General features: G+C 35.1%; 1 pseudogene; it reads right to left on the reverse strand.

Moving 5' to 3' along the window:
- Nucleotides 1–209: 209 nt before the first annotated feature.
- On the reverse strand, nt 210–10,264 carry LOC116572807 (annotated as a pseudogene).
- Nucleotides 10,265–10,826: the final 562 nt, after the last annotated feature.

Raw genomic sequence — 10,826 nt, forward strand, 5'->3', positions numbered from 1 at the left:
GGGAAGAAAAGGGTGGAATTTCATCTTTATTTATAGGACATTGTAAGATATGAGATTTCACATAGAAATAAGAAACCCACTGAGCCGAGAAGCTTTATACATCCGTATGTACAGTTTGGAACTGTTCAAGTATAGTTTCTTTGTAAAACATGTGACATTTACAAAATACACTTAAAAATAGTTCTTAATAGAGAGACAGTAAGACAAGCTTATGCCAACAAAGTACACAACAAACAACTTGATGCCTCAGCTGTACAATGTAGAAGTTTAAAGCTCCCAGGAGTAACATCCCCGACTTGGAATGGATAGTCTTCAGGGGTCATTTGTGGCACAACATTTCGATCTTCCTCTTCCTCTACAGAAAAATACTTCCCAATCCAGTGTAATGAAACTTTGCACACAGATTCATGTTCATGGTTTTGTAGAGCTTCACTTTTGTCCAAACCTCCACATTCTTCTTCAATCATTATACGACATTTCTCAGTTTTGCCCAGTTTCTCAGCAGCTTGAAATGTTGGAAATGGTATCCAGAATAACCAGAATAATTCTGAGATCTGTCACAGTTAAGAGGTTCACCAATGAATCTATTATGCCACAATGAACAAAGTATACAGTCTGTCCAATTATTCTGCCCGCTGTATAGTTGGACACAGCTCAGACAGCTTCTTTTTGTGTCTTAAAGTCTGCCTGAGACAAAAAACCAAGGAGGAATGGGACTAATCCATGATTTACAACTTGCTGTATCTGGTCCCGGAGACCAGATGTGATGGTTGATGTGATCCACATAGCTTCCTTCTGAATATTAGCTTTGGAGTTCGTTGGCAGGCTGGGAAAGGCAGCTAGTGCTCCAGCATCTGTTGCAAACTAAGTCTGCTCCTCTATTCCAGTGACAGTATTTCCTATGGCTCTTAGTGCAGAAGTGACAATGGGTAATTCAGCAGCCCCTTGAAGCTTCACAAGTTGGGACTCAACTCCGTTTTCATAACCATTTCAGTCTGTTCATTTGGACCATCAGTAAGTAAGGAAATCACCCAGCAGGTTTCTGCTGTTGTTTTTGGATCATCACGATGCAGGAAGCAAACTGAGGAAGGAGGAAGGATCTTCTCGACAGAATCTAACGGGGCTGCAGGATTCTTGTTGCAAAGATTTGATATGAAAGTAACCACATGATAAAGATGACATGGGAAAACATATTTTTGGAGTATATTCAAAATGGAAGAAAGTATTAGGCATTGTGGGGTTACTGTATTAATTTCATCCAATTTAGGGACTAGAAGATGAGATAAGACATACCTGGTATTCCAGGTATTTTAGAAAATTAAAATGCATTAGTAAATAACTTGGTGGAATTTTAGGAGCAAAGTTGCATGTGTAGATACAAAGTATCTATTTAGACATTATAATGTCCTGAGAACTTCCACTTTACATCAAGTTTACTACTTACTTTTTTAAAGAACATATATTAGTTTATTGAACTACATCTGAGACGGTATGTTCTGGTAGAGGCTGTATTACACAAGTATGCCTTATATTTGAAGTATATCCTTGTCCTCAGCCAGTATGAGGTTTTAAAAATGCTCTAGGAAATAGCAATAGGGAATCAAATTCATGAATTTCTTATTAGTGATTGTTATTATTTAGATAATAGAATACTGGACCATGTTTCTACATTTATTTGGAGAACTCTACTCATGTCAAATATGAATATCATCTTTAGTTAATTAAAGATATCGGAGATAAAAACATAGCATAATACAGTATCTATTGTGTACCCAGAAAATTAGCTTGAAAGAAACCTCTTTGGAACACATTTTTTAAATGTTGAAAAAGTTATTTGGGTCCATGTTTCACACTCAAGTCACTCCTACAAATTCTATGTCAATTTGTATCCTTGGTCTCTAATCTTAGGTTTACTTCTTGGTAGAAAATACAGATGGGGGCACTTGATACATTTTCAAACATGGTACAAAATATCATCATCATTACGTCTTATTATACTCTTTTACAGAAAGCTTTTAATGGAAGATAATATGATTTTTCACATCTTGATCCCCACAACTCTTTTTTTTTTCAGAATTTAATAATAATCCTCTTGCTCTGAAGGTGTTTTTAGTTCAGGTTGCTACAACCAAATACCACAGGCCAGGTGGCTTATAAGTAACAGGTTTCTTTCTCACAGTTCTAAAGGCTGCAAGTCTAAGAACAGGGTGGTGTCATGGTTGGGTTCTGGTGAAAACCTACATCTGGTTACAGATGAATATTTTCTCATTGTGTCCTTACATGACAGAGAGAGAGAGGTTAAGAGAGGTCTCTCTGGGGTCTCTTATAAGGGTGCTAATTCCATTCATGAAGTGAACAATCTCATGACTTACTAACCTTCCAAATGTTCTACCTCCTATTGACATCACATAGGGGTTAAGATTTCAACATATCAGTTATGGGGGAGCCTAACAGAAGGCTATTAAATGACTAGCACTGGAGCTATGGAGTCAAAGTATCTGGGTTCTAATCACAGCTAATATATGTGATCGAGAATAACAGTTGTACCTACTTAAATTTCTGGTCATCCACCCTTAGTACCCAAGATATGGATTGGTCAAAGTACAAAGTTAAGAAATATAAGAGCATAATCCTTGAATTTTGAAGTAAGATGGTGACACTAATATGTGTCTTCTACATGATTGCGGTATTGCTTTGGCATTATTTTTGATAGGGAAAGAGAAAGATCCGAGGACTTTCAGACAGGCATTTGTATTGCAACGGTTAAATAACCAATGAGGTAATGCTAGCAGCTATGATCGACAAATTACAAATCTTACAGCCTTACCCAATGTTTATTCTTACTCATGCCCCAGTGGAGGGTGAGTGTTAGCAGTCAGAAAGCTTCTTTCCAACACACCTTGGAACCTGGGCTTTTTCCTCCTGTGACTAACTCTCTCTTTTGATTTAGCTTGATTTGGGGAAAGAAAGCAAAAAGAGAATTGTGCCAGTGGTTTTTATGGCTCAGAACTTGAAATAAAATACCCATATTTTCTTGGCCGGAACTCAGTCATATGGCCAAAATTACCTGCAAGAGAAATATAATTCAACTATGTTTCAGGAATTAAAAAGAAACTGAAAAAAAAAAAAGTAGGAAATAAATTGGGGTTCCCGTAGGGTCATCAGAGAGGTTCACAAACCAAATTTCCATTATTCAGCTGATCCACAGAAGTTTTAACCTGTGTTAGTGAGTTAGCATTGGGCCATATTTAACAATCTCTGAAATATCTCCATCTGGATATTTCCATTTTCTGAGTGCAAAGGAATCTTGTTAAATAATTGCAGATCACTTTGGGACATACAGAACAAAGATCCAGCATATGTCCACATTTTGAGTATGTCATTGATATTCCGAGATTCTTCCTGAAACTACCTGTCATTTAAGGGGCCCTTAGTCTATCAACTGACTCAGATCAAAGACTTTGATGGTCTGTTGTGGGTCTTGCAGTCCAGATCTAGGTATATAAAAATTTAACCATCCATTTCATTCCTATGGACCCCATGGTCGATCCACCAGAGCCAGAGATCCCCGTGGGTCAGGTTGTTCTATTTTTGATGCTGTCCTTATTGTTACCACAGTAATCATGCTTATTTTATCTCTTGCAATTAAGTGCATGTCCTTGGTCTCTGACACGTTTGGATCTGCTCATTCCCAGTGAAGTCAGGAAACTGTTTCAAAATCAGCATTTCCCTCTAATATTCCTGGCCCATAAAAGTCTCCTGCTGAAGTGTTTTTCTCTGATAGAATGGATGACTGGAGAGGTACACTATGTCTGAGGTGCTGGAATGTCCTGTTTCTTGTTCTGGGTGACAATTATATAGATGTGTTCTGTTTGTGTTCACCTAACACTCATTGCTTCCACTGGTCTCTGATGCCTTTAAAAGCATGTATTTCTGAAATCTGTTGAGCATTTTGTTTAGCTGTTTGGTGGAGCATATTTTGGTGCAAGGCAACTACAGCTACAACTTTCTGCTAAAAATGTATACTCTGCTCTTAGCTCTGTAAAAAGTAATGATCCAAAATAATTTATCGTTGTAACTGAAAAACAAACAAACAAACAACTTTCTTTTACTCTGTAGCAATGTTTAAATTCCTAAGAGGCCCTCTGGTGAACTCTCCATTACCCTCATCATTCTCTATATCCTTACCTTGTTTTACTATTTTTTTCAAAGCACTTTCACTGTCTTACGAAATACATGTTTATTTTTTCTCCATTTCTTTTCTAGATTACAAGCTTCAGGAGAACAGACAAATATTTTATTTTGCTTAGTGCTTTATTCCTAGCACCTAGACCAGTCTCTGGTTTATGGCAGTCACTCAATAAGTATTAAATAAATGAAGCCATGTTGTTACTTGTATATAGATTTGTAAAAATTTCCTGTCACCAACAAGAAAGAATAATAATCTATTAGCTAGGATTCTACATTTTAATTTTAATTTTGCCTTTTTAATTAGTCATTAGTAAAGTAAATATTTCTGTTTGCTTGAATTTCACATGTCATTCCTTGTACTGACATTGATTCAGTCAAAACAATATTAACATGTTCTAACTGTAAATTATTAGCCAGATGTTGCCACAAATGGTATGATTTGGGGTCTTCACATGAAATGCAGAGTAACTTCTTCTTCCTCAGAAAAGCTGTATCATTTTCCTCACGAACTACTCATTTGCCATATATCAAATACTATCTGAAGGGTGCTTTTATTGTCTTGTGTAGTCAGTTCTCCTAGCATACTTGTTTTGAAAACACAAATTTATTCCAAAGTGATGGATGTATTAGGGAACAATTTGAACTTAACACAAATGTCGTGTTTTCTTTTGCATGATTTCTCAGATGAATGCAGAAGACTGCACCCTGTTGAACCATTGAACCAAGCCATATGGTAATACACAAAGTGTGCACGTGCACACGCGCGTGCGCGCACACACATACACACATCCCTGAAACATCTACCAGATACCTCAGTTCAGAGTGTGTGTCATTTGGTAACTTCCCACATGATTGAAGATAACTTTCAGTCCACCATTTCACAATAATTCACAAGCCACAACCCATTGAATGCCCACTTCCATAAGCAAATTTCAGGTTTTCTTTCAGGTCAAGTGCCATATTTATTGTAATATATATTGGTATATATGTGTAATATATACTTAACATGTATATAAATTATATAACAATATATATTTATAACCTATATTATGTTATAAATTATATATATAAAAATATGTAATTAACCTATATAATAACAATGTATAATTGATAATAGATTTCTACTAGCTTATCTGTTTTTAAATCTTTCTTTTAACATGTTCCCAACACTTAACATTTTTGAGTATTGTGCCTTCACCCCACTTTCCCCATAAACCCTGTGAGTTTTGTTGTGCAAATTTTGTATAACATGAGGCTTTTTAGGAATGTCTGTGTCACATTCTAACAAAACTAGCTGTATTATTATTGCTCTAACATCTGTTTTCTCTGAGTCCTATAACAACAGCAGTTGGGTTCTCCAGGGCTAGACACTAAGGTGTAGCTGGGCTGGAACAAGCTTTTGGGGATCAACATCTAGGAAGGGAAGTAGGGAGAAGCACAAACAGGCCCAGAAAGGAGATAAACTGTGATGTAGGCTTAACAAAACTTCAGGAAAGAATTCTGAAAGGAGTATCGCTTGTCAGAGAGTATGTCCTTTGCTACACAGGAATGGTCACTCTTTATACCTCTGCTTTACTGAGTCCCTGGATGTGGATGTGGTTGGCAGGGTGAGACCCAGGCAAGGGGGCGCTCTGTATCTGAGGCCCTTTCTAAAGAAGCCAACCCCTGGGAATTGTCTGCTAACCAAAGTCCCTAGGGTTGAGTGTTAAAACCTTTCTGGAAAGGAAATACTGCGTGAATTTATATCATATCCGTATCAATATTTCTGGATTAATCTCATGATATTTTTTTTGTTCAAAAAAACTTTTAATCTTGAAATATTGTTAGACTTACAAAAGGTTGCAAAAATAGTACAGACAAGTCCTAAATGCATTTTACTCACCTCTCTCTGATGTTAATACCTTACATAGATCTGGTACGATGATCTCAATCAAGAAATTAGTATGGATGCAATACTATTAATTAAATACAGGCCTTTTTCAAATTTTATCAGTTCCACTCATATACTTTATCTGGACAGAATCCAGTTTGGGATCCCACATTATATTTATTTGTCATGAAGTATGCTTTATTTTTTTAAACATATGTCCATCTGTGTGAGATCTTTAAATTCAAATACCCCATACATAATATCCTAAATACTTAGCAAAGTGTTTGGTTGTATTATTTTTAGGTTAATAATTGTGGAATGAATAAACTCTGCAAATTTTCCAAAAACAGAACTTTGTTTAATCCCAATTTCTAGGATTATGCCCACAATTGGTCTTCACTTTGTTTATTCAGTAATTTGTTAAACAATGAATGGAATTGAACTTTACATATTGGGTACCCCTCACGACACAAATGATACAAATTAAACAGAAAAGGAAGCTGATTGCTTTCTTATAACTTTTAAAAAATGTTACATTTATTATTATTTGGTTTCACTTATTTGTGGAACATAAAGAATAGCGTGGACGACATTAGGAGAAGGGAAAAATGAAGGGGAAGAAAATGAAGTGGGAGACAAACCATGAGAGACTATGGACTCTGCGGAAACAAACGGAAGGTTTTAGAAGGGAAGAAGTAGGGGGATGGGTGAACCTGGTGATGGGTATTAAGGAGAGCATGGATTGCACGGAGCTTTGGGTGTTATATGCAAACAATTAATCAGGGAACACTACATCAAAAACTAATGATGTGCTCTATGGTGACTAACATAACACAATTAAAAAAAAAACAAAAAAAATAAAAATCAAACATTTAATATGCAAAAAATATGTTACATTTGAAATGGGGAAAGAATATAAATACAAAAGAAGATAGAGCAAACCATCAAAAATATTTAAGAAGATGGTACTGAATCTTATTTTGAGATGTGTGATTGGCATGGGTTAATAGGGAAAAGAAGGAGGTTGGGGCGCCTGGGTGGCTCAGTGGGTTAAGGCCTCTGCTTTCGGCTCAGGTCATGATCCCAGGGTCCTGGGATCGAGCCCTGCATCGGGCTCTCTGCTCTGCAGGGAGCCTGCTTCCTCCTCTCTCTCTGCCTGCCTCTCTGCCTACCTGTGATCTCTGTCTGCCAAATAAATAAATAAAATCTTTAAAAAAAAAAAAAAAAAAGAAAGAGGTGATTTTTCAGATGATGTATAAATCCATAGGTGTATAAGATGGCAGAGGGATATAAGATGATAAGACAAAGCAGGATGGTGTTTTTTTTTTTCTTTTTAGAACTAACGGGCAGAGAAATTTATTAAGTACCTTTATCCATTTTATGAGTACTAAACAAAGCTTTACAATGGTGAATTTATTTTTTGGTCTTGTGTGAATTTTGCATGATAGAAACTTGCTGCTTGCTTACATTCATCCATTCATACTTTGAATGACTAAGAAGTCCGTAATCATATAAGCTAATTGCTTACTAGGATAGAAGGAAATGGATTTGTATATAATAATTCAGAGTGAAATACGGACTTATTTCTTAATCATGTGTCTACTATAGGAAAATATATAAGTAATTTTAAAAATCTGTAGTCTAAAACATAATTTGCTTGATAAATTAGTTTAAGAGAAGTGTATTAATTGCATCTTTATTTGTTGATTTATAGTATTCTTCAGTTATTTATAGAATATATTCATGATGCCAATTATTTTGGGGGGTGAACAATGATGAATTACTTACTTTTTGTTTTACCAAGTACATAGCAATGTCTTTATTTTTACATTGGATTGCACAATTTCTTACCTGGCTAAGTACTTACTTTTCTGATAACCCTCAAAATTTTGGATTCTGTTTATAAATGTCCAGAAAGCTCTGTTTGTTTTTGTTTGTTTGTTTGTTTGTTTTCTTTTTTCTGGAGTGCAGTGGCTGTGAATGGAGTGAGATTTTAGCTTAAGCCTGGTGTTGTCTTGGGAGAAAGGAATTAGCACACAGTGCAGAAAGAAGCTGAGTACTCAAGGCAGCTACTTTCCTTCTCCTGAGACTTTAATTCTCTTTCAAATAATCAGTTGAGAAATGAGTGCCAAAGACTAACCAGCATAATATTTGGTGTTTTTCCCTTGTATTTTGAAACCCAAAAGCACAGCTTGTGAAAATAGCCCAATAATGTTAAGATGTTTGTTGCATTTAAAAATTAGATCAGTTTTTAAATGCAACAAACATCTTAACATTATTGGGCTATTTTCACAAGCTGTGCTTTTGGGTTTCAAAAAAAATTAGATCAGTTTTTCATAATTAAAACATTTTTGGTACCAAAAGGCCCTCTGAAAAGCATGTTTTTTAAAAAAATGGTAATATGTCTGAAGAGAATTTTGATGCATGTGAGGTTGTGTTACAGTCGTCTTGGAATTGGAATAAAATATATTCAAATATGCTTGATTTTAGAAGAAATGGAATATTTTCTCCACCTTCATCTCTACCTGTCACAAGGCAATTTAACCCAAGTTATGTGTCACTTTTTGTATGATTATGCATTTCTAAAAAATTATCTAAAAGGAAAGCAATTTCTCCCCAGCCTGTTATCTCATAAGACCTTGTCCATAATTCCTTTACTTCATTTTACATTTTATTATCATTATTTGTATTTCAGCTTAGGTAATTTAAGGTAGAGACCATGGCTTGCTATTCTGTGACTCATCCACAATTTGAGTATGGCTCCTAACAGGACAGACAGAATGTGTTTGCTGACTGAATCTGGAACATGATCAAGCATGTATGATTACATTTTCTTAATATCATAAGCTTAATGTAGTGAACTACAAAAAAACAAAATATGTGTAACATGGGGTATCATTTAAAATATCAAATTTTTAATTATTTCCACTATAAAAGAAATCATAACTTTGCAAGTCAGGTAGAATAAATGAAAAGTTAATAATATCGACCTAGTCAGAAAACAGGATCACTTCATGGGGAAGTGAATTTTGAATCTGCTTTTGAATAATGTATCAGATATAATTTAGAGAGCAGGGGCATATGGAAGAAACATAAACTCTGGAGAAATCTGTGTTAAAAAAAAACCCATTTAACCTGGGATTCCATTTCCTAATTTGTAAGATGGAGATTAATAGCACTTGCCCTACTTATATTACTGGGTGTTTTCAGGTTTTAGCGAAATAGTGAATTTGATAGTATTTTGCTTTAATTTTGAGTACACATGGAAGTTAGTATTATTTAAAAATTTTAGCAGTTTTTTAGGCTATCAGAGAATCAGTAAACTAAGAACAAGTTTTTAAGTAAAGTTAAGAACAAGTAAACAAGTAAATTAAGAACAAGTATGTTTTTCTCATAAATAAGAAATATATTATCCTTCCATATCCCATTCTTGATTTTACCATGTTCCAAGTTGTTAACATATCAAGAATTTTCCATTCTTTTGGAGTATAGCAGATAACCAACCCTTCAGATAAATGGTATGACTGTTTAGTCAACTTAAGTTATTGACTCTCATTACTATTCAATTCATTCATCACAACATCTATAGGATCTATATGCAACTTCCCCAGCAGTTAAGCAGGAGACCTAGGGACTTTAAGGACTGGTTAGAGAATGGTAACTGTGGTAGAAGAGAAATTGATCTGAAATAGGTTTAACTCCCCACTATAATACTATATAATCAGAAAACAGGATCTTACTATGCTTTTCATCCCTATTTTTTCCACCATTATTTTTTTCACTGCAGTGCCTGAAATATAGAAGTTATCAAAATATTGCATGCTTGAATGAATAAAATAACTGATTATTTGGTGATCTACTTATATAATGATGTTAAGCTAGAAATACCAGCATAACTCTCAAATGTAAGTGAATGTTTCCAAAATATTTAGGAGATAGCAGTCTATTCTATTTTTGTAGATAGGATTATAGAGCTATGTTATAGGGGGCAGGAAGAAACTTCTTGGAAAATGTCAATCACGAAACTTGGAAGACTATCCTAACCAAATTACCAGTCCTAAAGTAAAGTCATAGAACAGGCAAGTAGACTGATATTAGCCAAGGCAGACCTGAGTTCAGAAGTGCATTATCATCAGGTTTATATCGACGTGTGGTAGCCACAGCTGTTTCTTCATCAGGCTTGCATCTGAGAGGTACTAACATGACTGCAGCCTTTGGAACACAGCTTTATATCAGACATGTGTTCAATTTTTCATCAGTATTATTTTTCTATATATTGCCATTATTGTTACCTGTGGGTCCTTCCTGTTTCCAGCATTTTGTACTAAAGTATCAGTTGTAATGATACAATTTGCTCAATTGCTGAACTGCTGATAGCACCCTTATCAAATCTTTTTCCACTCGTGGAGACTTTTCTAATGCTTTATTAATCATAGACTATATCTTTTGATCCATGTTAATAACGAGGAAATGATTAATACCGGCTTATCTTTCCAAGTACTGACGATTTACCAGACATTGCTCTAAATATTTTAGCACACTGTTTTTAATCTTCATAACCATTCTGTGATTAGGTACTATTACAGTTTCGATTTTACAACAAGGGAACTAAGGCAGAAGGAGGTTAATGGGCCTGCCAAAGTGCTCACAAGCAGGAAATGTTGAAGCTGTGCATTGGTCCCAGGTAGCCTGGTTTAGGGGCAATGAACTTAAACACTGTTACAACTGGATATTTGTTATAACACACACTTCATGGGATTAAAAC

Source organism: Mustela erminea, chromosome 14 (genome assembly GCF_009829155.1).
Source record: "Mustela erminea isolate mMusErm1 chromosome 14, mMusErm1.Pri, whole genome shotgun sequence".
NCBI classification, from domain to species: domain Eukaryota; kingdom Metazoa; phylum Chordata; class Mammalia; order Carnivora; family Mustelidae; genus Mustela; species Mustela erminea.